Source organism: Amia ocellicauda, chromosome 11 (genome assembly GCF_036373705.1).
Source record: "Amia ocellicauda isolate fAmiCal2 chromosome 11, fAmiCal2.hap1, whole genome shotgun sequence".
Lineage (NCBI taxonomy): Eukaryota > Metazoa > Chordata > Actinopteri > Amiiformes > Amiidae > Amia > Amia ocellicauda.
The window spans coordinates 34,615,994-34,633,789 of record NC_089860.1 but is presented as its reverse complement, the minus strand read 5'-3'; the positions used below and the strand labels follow the sequence as shown (position 1 = coordinate 34,633,789).

General features: G+C 43.1%; 1 protein-coding gene across 1 annotated transcript in view; it reads right to left on the bottom strand.

Annotated features, from left to right (window-relative positions):
- The window catches only part of ext1c (exostoses (multiple) 1c), an 81,807-nt gene that overhangs the window by 16,941 nt on the left and 47,070 nt on the right, over window positions 1–17,796 (bottom strand). The gene's annotated exons all lie outside the window — the stretch shown is intronic.

Sequence of the window (17,796 nt, the reverse complement as noted above, 5' to 3'; positions counted from 1 at the left end):
TCATCATTTCCTGTTGTTGTTATTGTTTCTGTTATTATCTCTGGGAGGTGAAGGGTTACATTATGCCTCCCATACACCCCCCCATCTACTACCATGTTTAATAATACCAGTAACAATTTCCTTGACATTTAAAATCAGATGAGATTTTGGTGCTGGGGATAATTGGGTCTTAAAGGCTGCAGTGTAACCTTATTGCATGCTGATGCTGCACTATTGTGTGCGAGGCGCGGGCCAGAAACACCGCCACAGAGGAGACAGGAGGGGGGGAACGACGGCAAGAATGAAACTGTAAATAGGACGGGAGCAAGAAACGGGAGAACAGGTCACGTCAGATGAGTGAAGATGAGCAAAAGGCGAGACACGAGAGAAGGCTTTTTATCTGGGCCCAGAAACCCGTACCCTTTTGTACGCAGGGCTTAGAGATATCCTGCAGGGGGCTGACACAGTCCGTCAGAGAGTCTCCTGCAGTCTCAGCGCAGGGACTGGGAGCAGATGGTGTGCGCGGAAATTAAGCACAAGTACAGAGCTGTCAGGAATGGCGGTGGAGGACATTTCCTTTAATCTGCACACAGAGCGGCACACAGAACCGCCTGCCTGCCCAACTCAGTGGCATCTTTCAAAACAGCCTGCGGAGTCCGATCAATAGACTAATGACCAGCAGACGGGCGCGACAGGCCTCACAGCCTCCTCTCGTTTGTAACCTTTCTCTGAGTCTTTGGATCGGCTCTAAGGAGGGCTGCCCTCCTGTCCTCAGATTCGCAGGCCTGTGAAAAAGAAACTGCAGCCTCCTGTTAATGTACTAAGACATCTGAAACACAGGGCAGGGGGCTGGCAGTACATTCTGCACCGTCTCATACAACACCTAGTGACTGGTTTAGACTTTTTTATTTCGTATGAAAATTGTGGGGCCTCCTCCTATTGAAATGCGCTTTCCCAGAACAAGCAGCTCTACATTAGTGCTCGTAACGCATAAGGCCAAGCAACGGTACTGAAGTGTTCGTGTCTGCTTCTTGAGCTGGGTGTTGAGTATGTATTGTGTGCACAGCAGAGTTGCTTATTTGAATACAGGAAGGGCCCTGTTGGTTGTCGTCTTCTCCCCACTGTTAATTTATTAATGCATTCAAATCTAAGAAAAAGAGAAAAGAGAAAAAAAAAGCTCATGCAGGTACAGCATCTGATGCTAATAAAACTGGTTCCTGTTTTCGCCCGTACGGGTATCTACAGAAACAGGAGCCGCAGCACAGATTCCCCTGGGATAGGCGGTTGAAATGCTCCAGCGCAGCCTCTCATGTCTTCGCAGCCCCTTGCGCCGTGAGTTCAGTCGGCAGGACGTGTCGTCTCCTATGGTTTCCAAGGCATCCACAGATAAAACGGAGAAGCGCCTCGGCTGCGCTGCCTCGGCTGATGCACACTTCCGAGGGGAGGCAAGATAAACAGTGCTTTGACCCCCCTGACATGTCACCGTCCGCCCGACAGGAAATATGTACGTCTATTGGCGATGGAGCCACACGCGACCTGACACAGGGCTCCCTCCTGTGGGTCCAAGCGGGGCACCGGGGACAAAGGGCCTACTGCCAGAACAACAACTATACACTGGCAAGGGACTACATACACATACAAGACTACATACACCCTGAAGTACATCTTCGTATCTATGGAAATCTATATCTATGTCCTAGTGGAAAAAGTAGCAAATAACAATAACATATAACAATATCTGCTAAAATAGTATGGTAAAGTTTATAAACAAACTATAAAAGTTATATTAAAAACTATTTATGGTGTCAATTTGCCTTTAGTTTGTTATAGAAACTAAGAATGTTCACTTTTTTAGTTTAGTTTATTTTTTTATTGGGGAAAAAGGATAAATTTGAGGAAATATGCTTTTCACAAGCAATTGAAATTCAAAATAAAGCAAAAAAGGAATCTTTGAACTTTAAACAATCCTATGTGGTTTGAGAACAGACAGGAAAATGTTACCCATGGCACGGCTAGAAGTTATTTTTACCTGATGAAAATCAAAATAAAATTCAGTAAAATAAGATGTATTTCCATGTCAATATGATTATAATACTCAAAGAAGTAATTCGGTGTGACTGTTTCCTGAAACCCAGTGCCGTGCTGGTTTCCAGGGTTGCTCCGAGCTGTTTATTTGACCGGGGGCCCCTCACACTCTCAACTACATTTCCAATTTCCTGTAAGCAAACCTGAAAAATGAACTCTTGCTTATTTCACATTTGTATTTGTAATGAATTACTTGCACTACAGGAAAGCAAAGTCAAGTGTCAGCAAAAAAGTCCTGAGCAATCCTGTTTATAGGTTTGGGTATTGAAGGATAATTTAATAGTGCATTCTAATAGACGCCTCAGCACCAAAAAGCTCATGGAAACGTACTCCGCCAAACGGACGTTCCCAGCGATTTGAAATTGGCTGTACAACCCCTGAATAAAGATGTAAAACTTAACCTTTCTGTAATCAATGTTGTAAATATATAACACACACATTGTACTATACTTTCTATACACAAAGAGCAATTGAAAAGCAATTATAATAGAGAACAACAATAATAGTAATAATGATAAGCAGCATCAGCCACTGATCTTGTCCTGGTAAGCCATATATTACTGTAATGCAGGCCAAACAGGAGTATTTTTAATAAGTTGGCTTGGAGTTAATTAGCAACCAACTGTTTAGCCTTTGGAGCGGCGAAAGGGTCTGTCAAAACCAAAAACAAAGGAAGAGTACCAAACGAAACTGGAAACCAGCAACCGCAACAATCTCCAGGTCTGACCCGTACAAAGTGCAGTCAGGGACCGGATTCTGCCACCAAATCTCTTGCATCTTAATCTGCCGCAGATTTGGGGGGATATATGTCATTCATTTGACTTCATCTCGAGAAAGCTCAAATCATCATTAGAAGGTTTGGTTGCCTTGTTAGTAAAAGTTAAAAAAGTGAGACTTTGGGGAAGTGTTTAAGCTGTGTTCACTGTACAGTGTCATTAGGACTGAACATGCCTTAATTGCTTACTGTGTGTGAAACAGGATCGTTATTGTTGCTGTGATTTATTGCAGACTCATTACAGGCTTTTATTCTGCTCAGGCTGTATAAACATTTATTCTTTTTGGTTTTGGAGCACTCACTGTTCGTGTTCAGACTCATTCATCTCTGATCTCCTCTTGTTTGTCGTTCTTTGGTTTTACCACTTTCCAGTGCTTGTATTTTTCCCTTGAACTACATTCAAGTTTCACCCCTTTTAGAAACGAATTTTGTTTTTTAGACATTTAGAGCTTTGATCAATTTTAAGACTTTGATATCCGATAGTTAAATTTTCAATGCTTGCCTGTCCATTTCCACCATGTTTCTCTAGTGCTTGTGATAGGGACAACAACTCTACTTACAGAGTCTGTGTAGAGTTCATTCCTAGCTTTGGTTGTAGAACTGAATTATTTTTTGTGCGTTATGCAGTGTGTTTGCTCCCGTTTGTGTGTGGTGTTTTTTGACTTTTAATTATGGCCAGTGTACATCAGCACAATATGGACTCAGGGCTTTGGGGGGCAAAATGTGTCTTATAAAACATCTACAAACATTAGCCAATGTAAAAGACTCCTTCAGCTGAGTACAAATGAAGAATCATTATAATGTGATTAGCTATGTCCGCTTGAATCCACCTGAATCCACACACAGACGTGCAGCCAATGAGATCACAGAGGAAGCTCAGTCATCCAATCAGATACTGTTTTATTGGGAAAGTATTTTACATTTCAATAATAAAAACAATCAAAACAAATTTAAATACTTATGATTTAAAATTTGTTAAAATCAATATTCTAAAATCACTTAAAAAATTTAAAATCTTAGTGATTAACATAAACATATGAATTCAAATAAACAAGTGCACAAAACAATAAAACAAACTAGTGATTAAAGCAAAAACTGCAAACCAACAAAAAAGGTCAAATACATTGAAATTAACTGAGATAGTCGCAGGAGTTCAAACTGGGCCGCTCAATGCTTACTGGTCCCCATTATAAATTTTATGGACCATAACTGTGCACTTATGAGGCCCAGTGACACAGGAGTTGGAATTTGTCCATCCATTGCCAAACACCCAATCCCAGCTCTGGCCTGGATTTTCATCGGTAGACATCACTGCCTCCTTGCCACATAACATAATTTGCCCATGGCTGGTCTAAAGCAGGGAAACGGCAATGATACATTAGAGTCCAACGCAGACAATGTACTCATTCATGTTTACCCGAGTCTGCCTAACCAAGATTTTCCTGACACAAGAAGCTATAGAGTGACTGCCAAACCATACATCCTCCATTTCATCCAAATACTGTCTAGTTTTACAGTAATCTCGTTTATAGAGCGCATGTGTAAGAGTGAAGTTTTATATACACAAGATACAAAATTAAACCAACATGTGTGTGTGTGTTCATGTGTTGCGATCGTAAGTGTGCTTTATAGGTTATTTAATAAGCAGTAGCACAGGCAGCTGGTAGCACACCACAATGAGCCAGGCAGGGGTGATCGATATATCAGCTGGGAAGAAGCAGATCTGAATTGACCAGCGGCACAGCCAACCCCTGCTCAGGCCTGTAGGAGCCTTGCAGACAGGCTGTTTAATGGGCGTTGTGACTGATGCCTGCTGTACAGCCTAATCAAACACAGCAAGGTAGCGTCGTGTCTCTACACCTCCGTACTCCCTCCATGGGCCTGCCTGTCCACCTGCCTGCCTGCCTGCCTGCCTGTCTCTATGGCATGTCTGGCCCAAAAAACAGCCTCTGTTCCTTACACCAGCTTTTGAGAATCTCACACTCACACACACAGACACACACACACTTAATCATGACTGAAAATACTTTTTCCTGATTAAACATTAGCAAATGCAAAACAAGAAGCCACACTGCAGATAATTATCTTGCAGCTGCCATCGCATTTCCTCGACTCACGTTCTGCACTTACACGTAGATCAGTCTGCTTGTTTGAGTTATTTCAAAATACACGTGAAACAGGAGAGAACAGGGCGATTCTTTCAAGACTGCTGTGCCCGTCGTTTAAACAGATGCAGCTGCGAAAGGGGAACGGTTAGGAATTTCCGTTGATGATGAATAAATAAACAAAATGCTGGGAAATGTGGTGTAATCTCATCTGTGGTTGAATTATGAATCCTGGCATTGTAGCTGCTGCTGCGAACCTGGCTTTGCCCCATTAACACTAAACTCTCAAAAACATGTTGCCACCCTTGCTTTTGTCGGCTCCCTCCACCTAGTATGTGTATATCATGGTGTTCTCCATCTGTTCCCATAGTTTTCTTGAGGTTTTACAGTGCTTCATAATGCAATTCATTTACAGAGAGGTGGGTTGTGTGACAGCCAGCCATATACATTTATTGTATTACCCCTATACCTGTACCTACACTGTGTGCTTTTAGATTTCAGATTTTGAATTTCCAAAGTTACTAGAGCTAGTGGATCTTTCTCTCTGGAGGAAAATACCTGGGAAAACCCTCTCTCTAGCACAGTAAAACACATTATCCGTGCTTACTGCAGTAAATCATAGATGAAGCCCAACAAACGAGATGTATTAGTGAAAATAACGAAGACGGGGTAGAATGTAACTAGCTCAATATTCAGTAGTGTCACATGTTTTCTGTACGTACAAGAACATAAAACATGCAGCATATCGGACAGACGTGAGATGTTGTTTTCGATAGGTGACACCGCAGCCAGTGTAGGTTGTGCCTGTCAGCACACCTCAACACCTGTTATAGAATCTGGCACATTTTGGCACAGAAATGCTTATTGCTGCTTTATTTTGAATGTGTGAGTGAGGGCACACATTCATAGCCAAGATATAAATAACAGTGGCATCAGTAGCGCTGGGAAACAAGGTTAACGTGACCTACTTCTTCATCACAACTGGGAAGAGGTTTGTTTTGTTCTTTTTATAATATCATTTTTTAATTAAGGGGCTTGGATGAAAATGTGTTATTTTAACTGTGGTTCATTTCCAAGAGAGAGAAAACAAAAGAATAAATACATTCAAACTCTCTCATTTTTTCTTCTGAATTTTGAATACAAGCCCAATCTGATGCCTGGATTTTCACATGCGTTTATTTCTGTGCCATATTGGCCGGGGGCTTTTTCTTGTTTTCCTGCATTTTGATCTCCGGTGTGTTTTTATGGCCTGGAGTCTGCAAAACTGCGTGGCATAAAGAGGACAAATAGTCTTTTGCTTAATTGGGACCATATATATTGTTAGATTTGAATGCTAATCAGCTTATTCTCCTCCTCCTTCAAAACGTGTAGGTCTATTGACAACAATCGCTAACTTAATATTCACAAACCTCTTCATTGTAATTTAATCTTTCTCGTTAATTATTTGTGAATCAGTTTATTTCCCACCCTTTTGAATATTGTTCATCGACTTCATGTCTCCATGTCCTCGTCTCTCCGTATGCAAAAAATCTACTAAGAAAAATAACTCCTCCCCAAAAATTCATTTTATTTTTCCACACGGTCATAAAAAGAGCCCATGTCTGTTTGGATTTCCAGTAAAGGCCAGAGAGTAACAGAGCTGGTGGAGTTTATGGAAGATTGAATTGCAAAACCAATAAAGTACAAAAAAACTAAAGTGACAGATCATTTCTCAAGGAAAAGGGGGCAGCATTCTTCCCACGTCCTCCGTCAGCAGCGCAGAAAGGACAGTGAGAGGTGAGAAAAAAAACACAACTCTGGAAAATCATTTATTGATCTTTCCCTCTGCTGTTTTTATTTGATTTCTTGCCTCGAGGTAGAACAATTAACCTCCCATTTGACTCGGGAATCACCAGGACACAGACCAGCCTGTAAACGGTTCGGTTTGTGCACGGCCTGTCAGTATGGTCTCCGTTATAATCACCACAGCCTGATGCACTGATGAGAATCTGACCAAAGATGTACACAGATGTTGTGGAATATGCCGGAAAATGATATGTGCCTTCAGATTTAGACAAGTATGATATCTGACCTTGATCTGACAGATTTTAAATGCCAGCGATAAGCTAAAGCTGTGCCAAGTTATGTGGTGTTTAACAGTCTTCAATTCACATTTGTAAAAGACTGTAAAAGAAGAACCCCCCAGACAATTACCAGGCATTTTGTATCGCCTGAGCATTGCCTTCCAAGGAAGATGCACAAGTTTGGGAGTCACTGTAGTCGATTCATTTAAACACTCACATGCATTCAGCTGTTGTTGGCCGTTTATAGATGCCAATAAAACCCGCCCTGGTCAGTGACCCTGCAGGACGGGAGCCGTGCGTCCTTTCTGTAACCGGCCTGTGATATACTGGTCAAACAGGCGCTCGTGTGAGATTAGATTCTTGAGCGGTCATTGCATTTTCCAGGGACACAATGTTCTGCATAAAGGCTCACGAGTGCACCGTATAATTTTAACATTACTTCCCCTCATTGAAATGCTGCATTTGCCCTGTATAATTGCGCTGTTATGTTGGCCTGCTTTATTGCTCGAGTGGGCTGGGTGGATCGGTTCAGTGATGTGTCATCATAAGGACATCAGTCTTTCTCGGGCCGGGCTCCAGGATGTCTCAGTGGGGTTTTGCACTGCGCGAAGACCCGAGCGACACACTGATCCCAAACGCTGAGCTTCGAGCAGTTTGTGTTGGAAACTACAGTAATAACTCTCAAATAAACAAAATTGAATTGCCTCCATGTTTTGCTCAATAATAACCCCCACCCCCCTCTCATCCATAATGAGACTTGTGTGTTTGTGAGCATTACAATAGCAAAGGTTTTATACCCTGTCAACCTATCTGGGGAGGGTTTTCATCATTCAGAGCCAGTATAAAATATTCAACAAGCAAGAAATGAAACAAATTAAAAATTCAGACTTTGTTAGACTCTGTTTTGTACACTTTGTAACTATGTTAGGGTGTAAGTGATCACACTTTTTTTTTTTCCGATGTGGTTGTATGATGTTGTGACACAATCTGGCTACGGCTTTACAAATTCTGTAACACAAGGACAGCGATAAAAGATTTCTTCTTTTGTGTGGGTTGACCTTGGTAGATTTACATGGATTTTATGTTTGTTTTTACTCTGGTTTCCTCTACATGTTGCACAGATTTAACTTATTCTATAGTTTGAACTTGTTTTCACCGTGTGTAAACTTCCAGTATGGCCAAACAAGGTAGTATCATAGTCCAAAACTAAATATTTTCATAATTTTAATATTTAATCCACAAGTCTGTCTAGGCCTCATTTTAGACACTATTAATAAAACATTAACAGTGAATAAATATCCTACCAGCCACAATCGCTCTAATACAACATCTTTCTGTGTCTGGCCACTTTCCAGAGCCTCCCAGAGCCTTCTTTCTCTTTCTTTTCTTCCCTTCTCCCTTCCTTCAATGTTATTAAGTCTCCTTCGCCAGTATCTCGGATCTCACTGAAGCTAAACTACCTGTATCAATTACACATAACTCTGAGCCCAGCATCCGTTTTTGCTGCTTTGAGAGAAAGCTCATTAAATATTGAGGCAACTGTCAGTCTGGGGAAAATCTAATCAGGCAATAAGAAAGGACCAAGGCTGCCTGCTTTCTCAGACCAATGGGTAACTTCTAACAGGTAAAGTTGAGAGTGTGGGGGGGTAATTTGTGAAAATTGATCCTTGCTCTCTATTTAATGGCTTTGTAACCACTGTGGATGCAATAGTTAATTCTCAGACAGAAACGTTCTTCTTTAGGAAAGGTTTAGAAAAAAGTCCCCAGGGCAGAAAAGCAGGTCAGGGGTTATATTGGTTTGGCACCAGGTTTTATAGCACAATCAGTTCCCCTTTAAAGCACTGGGCGACTCTAATATGCGTGTCCAATTTGACTGCCACAGTCTGCTTTGATGCCAGAAACATTTGTTTTGTTTGTTTCCTGAAGTTGCTGTTTTTTACATATGTATGAGTGCATGTTGTTGTTTGAATGGCCTAGATACCCCAGTACAAAAATACAATATTTTCAATACAGATCTCTGCAAAAATACTACAGTGAGGTGCTGTAGTCCACAAAAAAGCAACCGTAGGAAAAGTAAGGAATGCTCTTTAGAAGTGGGAGCAAAATAGCTTGAAATGCAGAAATGGCTGTAATGAAACACTGTTGTAGCTTAGAAACTGTAGTGGACAGTGTGGTATGTGCATTTGTTTTTACTATGCTGTTACATACAGTTAATACGTCACTGATCAAATTGATGATTACCAATATAGTGGTAAAAAAATATTTTGTTCAGACAGGAGAAATGGCTTCAGTATGATTTCAGTTTTCTGAAATCCATGAAGATCTATACACAAAATACTGTATTGAAAGCCGTTTACGTTGTGATCTGTGAAAATTTTTAGCATTTATATTCATAACGGTCCACAAGACGAGGCATGCAGGGAAAAGGAATCGGCAATATTTTTAAGTTAAAGGGGATTCAAACTTTGTGTTTCGAGGGGGGAGATCATCTTTACTATGTGAGAATGGAAAAACACAGTCAATAAAACTGTAAACTGTTTTGGAAGAGTGTGAAGGGAAAAACACGAGCAGCAAACAAACAAACCTAAATAAAGACGGCAGAGACTTATGCGTGACAAGAACCTGGCTTTGGAGAGCGTCTCTTGGGCTCTGTGGTTTATTCCTGAATGTCATCCGCGCTGCCGTGGGATCCCTCCCCTCCCCTCCCCTCATCGCGTCCCAGCCGGAGAGGGAGATGAGTTTTGTGACAGCTGCGTGCTCCCGCATCTCACACAGGCAGCGGCTTCATTAATAAAATTCTCTCTGATGTGAGACGCGCGTCGGTGAGGCCCAGACGTCAGCCGGGCCTGCATCCACGTGTCCGCGCCGCCAGCGGCCTTGGCACCGGGCCCTCGCCGCACTGTTGCCTATACCAACCACTGAGGAGCAGCCTGCGAGATCCCTACCTAACGAGAGGAACTTAATTACTGCAAACAAACTGCATTTCCAGGGTGGATATGCCCACAGTTACACAGCCTGGGCCTGCTAGCAGGGCCTGTAAAAAAAACCTCTCTAATATGTAACCGTAGGATGCTATGCATTAAACATCATTTACATGTTATATCTTGTCATAGCTAGGAGTGAATCTGTTTTTTTCCCCTCTGCACACTTGCTTTTTTCAGGCTTTGCTAACTTTGTTTTCCTGGATCACCACATAGCAAAGAGAAGGAGCGGGATCTGGACACTGACACTCTCACTGCGATAAGGTAGTGGGGACAGAAAAGCTGCAGAAAAGTATTGTAGTTAGAAAACATCTGATTGTTTATTTGGTTTGACACTTGATTGCTCTTGATTTCCACTCCAAACACCCCCCTCATGGTTGTCATCACATACAGATCTATTAACAATTATGTTACATGTGTATTAATTTCTTCAGTGATGTTTTGGAGGGTGTTGGGGGAATCTGCTTAACTAACACAGGTTGTACCTGATACAAAGTGCTGCCTGGCTAACTGACTGTTTGATCATTGGGTTTTAAGCTTCTGAGATAATGAGCCCGTCGTGGCGAATTCAGCTACAACTGAAGATCAGAGCTCTTTCAGATTCTCCTGCTTCTGCTTACGTAGCGCCGCTACGTCGGGGCTTTAATGTAAAAACATATGGCACTATTGACTGCATTTAATGAAACATCCATTTGTGAAATGTATGGCTCTGCTTGCAGGTGTAACACCCTGCGTCCACATACTAGAGTGGTAAGGGATTACAATATTCATAAATCATGCAGAACAAATTAATAAAAGCTCATTTAGTAGCAAATAAATACTAATCGACATGTCAAAAGACACTCCACAGCCTTAACCTGAAAAAACTGCTCTGCTCTGAGGAAAGACCGGGCCCAAGAGAGACAATATACAGAAGAGTGGGCTCCAAGTCCAAATCATTTACACATTTCTTGTACAGGTAGACATGTGGAAGGGCAGATGCTACGTATTTGATGACTGTTGCCGGGCTGTGGCACTGTCTGCGCCTTGAACACTGCAGTTGCTACAGTATAGACTACTCGGCTGGTGTAAACCAAGTGTGTGCAGAAAATAGAAGGACAAGCATCACTCAATCACTTCTCCATTCCCGTCTTTGGGGAGCTTGTCTTGGTTTATTTCTCCTACACGTCCCTGCTCAACACAAATGCTTAATCTCCTAACTGTCATGCATTTGGTTCATTCATTTATTAAACCTTCATTAAACATTAATTCCTGACTAATGGGAATTTAACGGCTTGTGGATTGCTTTTGAAAGAGAAAGAAAATTGGACTTGTAAGAATAGGCTGCTTTATAGACCTTATTTCCCCTCCCTGTTTACTCGTGTGTCCTTTGTTAGTTTCTGAGTTTGCATTGCCGGAGATTATTAGCAATTCTAAGTAACTCTTGCAGCGAGAATATTTCCACATGTGGGCTTTAGGGCACTGTTCACAGCTAAGATATTCCCTCCCCACATATTTAATTAAATGTCTGATTTCTAATTATGAAGCATACTGTTATTTTCACACCTTAGGCTTCTGGTACAACAACGACAACATTCTGAGTGGACTTCACATTTTAATTATGGAGCAGCTGGAGCGTGCAAGTCTTTCTCCCACAGATACTGAAATCCTGATTTGGTTATGATTCCCGTCTCCACCTGTACTGGCCAGTGTGCTTCCTTGCCTCTCCGCCACGCAGGGCTGTAGTGCTGGTAAAGCTGGCATCATAGTGTGTGGGGTCAGCGAGGTACTACAGGGTTGCCTTTACCACATCTAGGTTTTGCTTGCCTCCCAGTAAAGAGGGTGAGTGAGTGAGAGGAATTTTAATTCACATAAATGGGTGGCAGATACACAGGGAAAGGAATGTAGCGGCTTTCTGGAGACCAGGCGGCCCCGTTAACCCCTAATCACGCTAATTAGAGGGTTGTTTAGTGGGGGAGAAGAGATGCGTTCTGACTAAGGCCTCAGACATAACAGAGAAAGGGTCGAGTCAAGCTGGAGCAAGCCCCGTGTGCTTGGTTGAACTTCACTGCCAAGACAAAACCTTGTCAGCTGGCAAGGAAGGAGACGAGACCGCAAATCAAATAATAACATGAAAAAGCGATGAGAAGTTTGGGGTAAAATTAGCCCATGGCGATGCGTCATCTTAGCATCTGCAAGTGTGGAAAATAAAACCCCAAAAAGAACCACTAAGTCACTGAGACGTCAGGTGATCAGGAGATATAACTGTAATTGAGGGAGCAGTCAGCTGTTCTCATGAGTTTGCTCACCCAATTCTGCAATTTGAAATTAAGCCGAGTTATTTCATTGCACCGCAGATTCATGAGATCAGATGGGAAACTAGGAGAAAGGGACTGACTGTCCAGGGGAATAAAAAAATGCGGGAAAAAAATCCTGGAATAATGACAACTCCAGGGTTTTGTGTTCAAAGCCTGGGCGCCGAGCGGATATACGATTGCGGACACAAAGGCTCACCTTACATCAAATTAAGACGCAGGCTGGTGTACAGCGGCTGTCTGGTCCTTTACCGTGACCAATAACATCTTATTAGGGCCGAAATAGGATCCCCGGACTCTAATGCCCCCGGGGCCAGCGCTATCTCTCAGTAATCTCAGATCCCACTGTTGTTTGACAATTGGGCTAGCGGCTTGTGTGTAATCTGATTGCGTGTCGTGTTTTAGGACCTGTGACAGCGTGGCTGATTAAATAAAACCCTCTCTTCTCGTCCCGGCGGCCCTGACCCCGGTCCCACCTCTCTGCAGTGCTGGTCTGTCTGGGGGCTGGCAGTGATTCAGGCCAGGGGGGCGGCTGGCTGAGCTCCCCCCTGCCTGCCTCATGACACCAGCCCACAGTTTCAGTGCATCTTGAATTTCACGCAACTGGGACTCGAACGCCTGGTCCGCTGGGGCTAATCCAGGGCCTACAACTGCAGAGGATTCCTGGAACAGCCTTCCACACATGCCAATAGAAATAAAACTAAATGCTTAGTGTGGATAATAATAGGCTGTATCACCCGCATTTTCAGCCCAAAGATACCAATCAAAATGATCAATCAACATTAAGATATTACTCATATCCGTATAGTATGTTGTGGAATTGTACGTGTGAATAACTAAGTAGCTGACTGACTGACTAGCTGGCTTGTTGGCTAAATGCAAGGGTAGTATATCACAAATCATATTACAGGACATTAGATCAAATGGAAATGGACAATAATTTTGTGAAGCTTTGGGGTCAAAGTCACACAGTGCTTTATTGGCTTTTGCTGGCCGTTTGGAGGCCGTGTTTGATTTCAGAGACAGGGAGACTCCTTCTTCCTCTTGGCATCTTCCAATGCTTTTAGTGGCCCATTCCTCTTCAAACCCCCCAACCATAAAGTTATAAATAAACGGTCCCTCTGCCAAATGATGTCAAGGGTAATTTGTATCCGAGCACCGCTGTAGTCTGAATACTGAGGGAAGGACAACATTGTGGTTAATATATATCAGGACAGACTTACAGATTTGCAGATCTTGGTCCAACCGCAATGTGAGTGTGATTCCCAGGCGCTAGACTACACTTCCCAGAAATCGATGGGTTTCCGTTCAATGGCCAACAAGCACTGCCCTGAAGAACTGGCATGCCTCGTACCCTGTATTTAGTGTACGAGTGCATGTATACAAGCTGCCCTTGTCTGCTCTGTGCGTCAGAGTTTCTTTAATTTGCAACTGAAGAAAAACACCTGGGGGCTGGGGTGGGGGTGGTTGTGACTTCAACCAGAAGTTTAGGTTTGCTTTCTGAGTGTTTTGTTTTGGTTTCTGCTTTCTGAACCCAACTGGTTTTCAAGTGAACGAAATCCTTCACATTTAAAAAAAAATAAAACAGTAGTATGGGCCTCAGTTTGATAGAGCATATGGGCGTCTGATTGCGTTAATCAGAACAGAGCCAGTAGCACTACAATTATAACTTTATGTTCCCATATAGGAAAGCACTCTCTAAATTTAGTGTTTTTATAGTTTTGGGTGTTTTTTCTTTTTGTTTGAATCCAGTTATAGTTAGCAACAACCCCTATGACAAAGCTTGATGCAGGAGGAGTACAATTTCTGGGCTCAACTGTACTACTACTACTAATAAAAATAAACAATAAAAATTCAAGGGTAGATAACCAATACACTGTGTTTGTAAACCCCTGGAGGCACTGAAAGACGGGCATTCTGAGGCAATGACAGTTTCTCTGAGGATCAAGTCAGCTGTCAGCAACAGGCCGAGTGACTCAAGAGAGATCCTCTGCTGAAGTGAAGTCAGAAGAATAAGAGGACAGGTCCTGAGTGACTCTGAAGGCCTGTCTCGGGGTCAGGTTGAGGTCAGTGACTCTGAGTGATGGGCTCTCCAGCATCTAAAAGGTCAATTAACAAGAAGGGGTTCAACAGGACTTAAGGAAGGCAACAATGTTAAGTTAATTAGCAAGAGCTGTGTCAGTCCTCGTCTCTGTAGCTCTCCTGATTGCACTGTGGACTTGGGGAATGTGAAAAATGAAATAAAAAATCAGCCTGAGAGGGTGCATGGTGGAGGACGCACTGGTGGGCCTGTATTTGCAGATTAGCCAGATTTCTTATATGGGAAATAGGTAGGGTGCACACAAGGAGCTAATTTCAAGGTCCTTGTCAGGCAGATTCTTTGACGTCTACTGGCATACGATCGACGCCTTGGCAGTTGGGTCCGTACACCTGTAAATCTGTGTACGAAGACATGCCTCCCACTCCTGGCCTCGGACTGACCTGCACTTCAGTCCCTATCCTGTCTCGGGCATTTGTGCTCAGTTTGAAGGATCACAACGGTTGAGTCGGCCAATCCGTTTCGGGATTTTGAATATCTTGATCTATAATCTGCCTGATAGCTTCACTGTTCGTAGCTACAGGGATTTGTTTCCTCTCGGCTGTCTGTAAATGACATCTCTGTCAGCACTGGGATAATAACTCTTGTGCGCGTTTTGGACTCTTGTCTAGGCGAACAGTGAGTGTTGTTTGTTTCACAATGCTGTGATAATACGAATGAATCAAATCCTTTGCCTTACCGGACAGATTACTGGCTGGGTTTGGGAGACAGGATTCTAAATGGTTTTGCACTGGAATTCAATCCTTTTCCCTTTGTTTTTTGTTTTAGCGGTATTACAGTGTCCTGATGGCCACTGATGATTCAAAATAAGTACCTGTGTCCTCGTCACAGGCTTTGCTAAAGGCCAATTTCATGTGTCATGATACCACCTGACAATACAGCTGCGATAAAACACCAGGCACAAAATGGAGTGTGCACAAACACAATATACACCTAGAACAAACCATGAAGAACAAAGCTGGGCCAACACACACATCCCCATCCCAGCGAGGCATGAGCAGGAGGCAGATTTCATTGCACTTTGTAGTCACCCTGCTCAGTTCTGCCCACCTTTGTAATTGTGTCTCAGGCCAGTGCCAGCTTTCATCATTTCCATTCACATTCTCCTGAAAGCTGTGCGATGCTGGCACGACATGCCCTCTCTCCACTGATAGCGTGGGCAGGCTGGACGGTCTGCTGACCCGCAGTGAGTTAAGTCGGTGTGCTTGTGGTTGAGGAGCAAGTTGCTGCTCTTAGTGTGCTGAACTCCACTCGGGCCTTTACTCTGTTAATTACAGAGAGGCAGGCTAAAGAGACTTAGCGCTTTAATCTGGACTGATATGACCCGAGCCCTAATCCCATTTACACTGTTATTCACTCCACCGAGCCCAGATTGCAAGTCTTAGCGAACGTTACATCACTCCGCGGGGACGGCTGCAGTACGCTGGATGCACCACACACGTAAATCCCTTTCCGTGATGAAAGTTGCCGGCCGCGGGGAGAGCTGTCAGGACTGTTTGCACAGCACCAGGGCCGCTCATGAAAGCAGGACTTTAATGTGTGATGAAGAAGCGCAGCAGGTAACAGACCGTTAGGTAATTACTCTCTAATATCCGCCCAGAGCAGCAACCCATAGGGAGGGAAAGAAGTCATTAAAATCAGAGGCCTTTGACAGAAACTTTCGGCTCCGCATCGGCCTGAACACAAGAAGAAGAAAAACACGCACTAAGAAAGTGCATTAAAAGTTTCAAAAGTGCATTATCTTGTTGGGGGATTCCTCTCAATTGAAAAATCTGTTAATGGAAATCTGTGTGAAGAAGAAAATCATTTCTTGCTGTTTATTTGGACACTGTTGCTCTTGTTAAGGCGATGACCTCAGCACAGTGGAGGAAGCTTCAACAAAACAATATTATGGTACAATAGTAAACTGATAATATTAGACACCTAGGTCAGGTTCCTATGAAAACAAGGACCTGCAGTTCTGCACAAGTTGGTGGGTGTCTGGTGTAAACTACCCAGACATGTTGTTAAAGATAGGAGTCCTGGGTGATCCTGGATTATTTTTTTAAAAGCAGTCAGCTACCAAGCAAACAACCTACCAAAATGGACTTGACAATCTTTATTCTTTCACCCTTCCTATCTACTGTACTGTAACTGTTTTAAACCACATCGTGCTTAACATGACTCATTTCACAGTGATGTGAGCTGGTTCTCACACTGAAGGGACTCTCTATGAAAATCAATGAATCGACTGAAGCACCATTCACTCAGCCCTGGTTGCGCCCTGCGCTCGGGAGAGAGACAGTTTGTGCATTGCAAACAAGCGAATGCTCCTCCTACACGCTCACCCACCAAGCTTACCCACTACGCCCTCCTGTGCAATTATGTGCTACACATTCAACTCCCTCTGTCTTCCACACTTAACTATTCAGTGAATGGTTTTAGCGCTGAAGGTCTCGTTGCATTCCTGAGCTACAGCTATGGCATGGAAAGGCGTCAGGCGGAAACTGAATTTATGGAGCACTAGAAACATAAACATAGCTGGCTTACGTTGTGTGTTATAATTCACCATCATTATCTTCGGCCTGATCGAATTAGTGCATCACCTCTTCGGAAACTATTCTGTTATTTTGCCCCGGGGGCTGAGAAGCCGGCGAGATAACGCAAGAATAGAGAAAGTTAGCTGTAAAAGGTTTTGGCAGTGTAAGGCTTGCTTGAATTTGTGATTTAGTACCACAGCCCAGTAAGTTATCTTACAGCTGGCTGTCTGCATACTCATGGATGGTATGTACAGTGTGCACATATGGGATGATATAATTTACACAGCCTCTCTCCACCTTGCTTTCTGCCGGGCTGATTCACTTCATGGCTTTCGCTGGGAAGGGCAGATTGCAAACAAGCTGGTGAAGGAGATGCAATCAATTATTTACAGTAAATTTACAAATAATGATGTCTTTGTTCTCAGCAGACTGTGCTATTATTACTATTACTTTTTTTGTGTTAAATTAATAAATGTCATCGGCAACCCAAGGCGAATCCTTGAGTTGAATATGAACATTCACAGAGCGCCAACACACACAACGTCACGCTGCTACTTGGGGTGGAAAGTAAACGGCTCATATTTATTACACGATGCTGGCAAGAGCTGAGAAGAGAGGAAGATAAAACGCATTCCTGTTTAACAAAAGCAAGGGCAGTGGTTCTCATCTGAAGTCAACATGGTCCTCCATCGCCACCTTTGGCCTCGTTCAGTGCAATTCTGTTAATTAAGTTTGCATTTTTAATATATGAATCACGAGTGGCACCATTTTGTTTAAGTACAAATTGATGTGTGTGTTTCTGTGTGTGTGTGCACGTTAGTAGAGGCGCTGGCTCGATCCTGTTCTGGGCCCTAACGATTATCAACTCCAGAGCGACCCATCCTGCTCGTTTGGTGT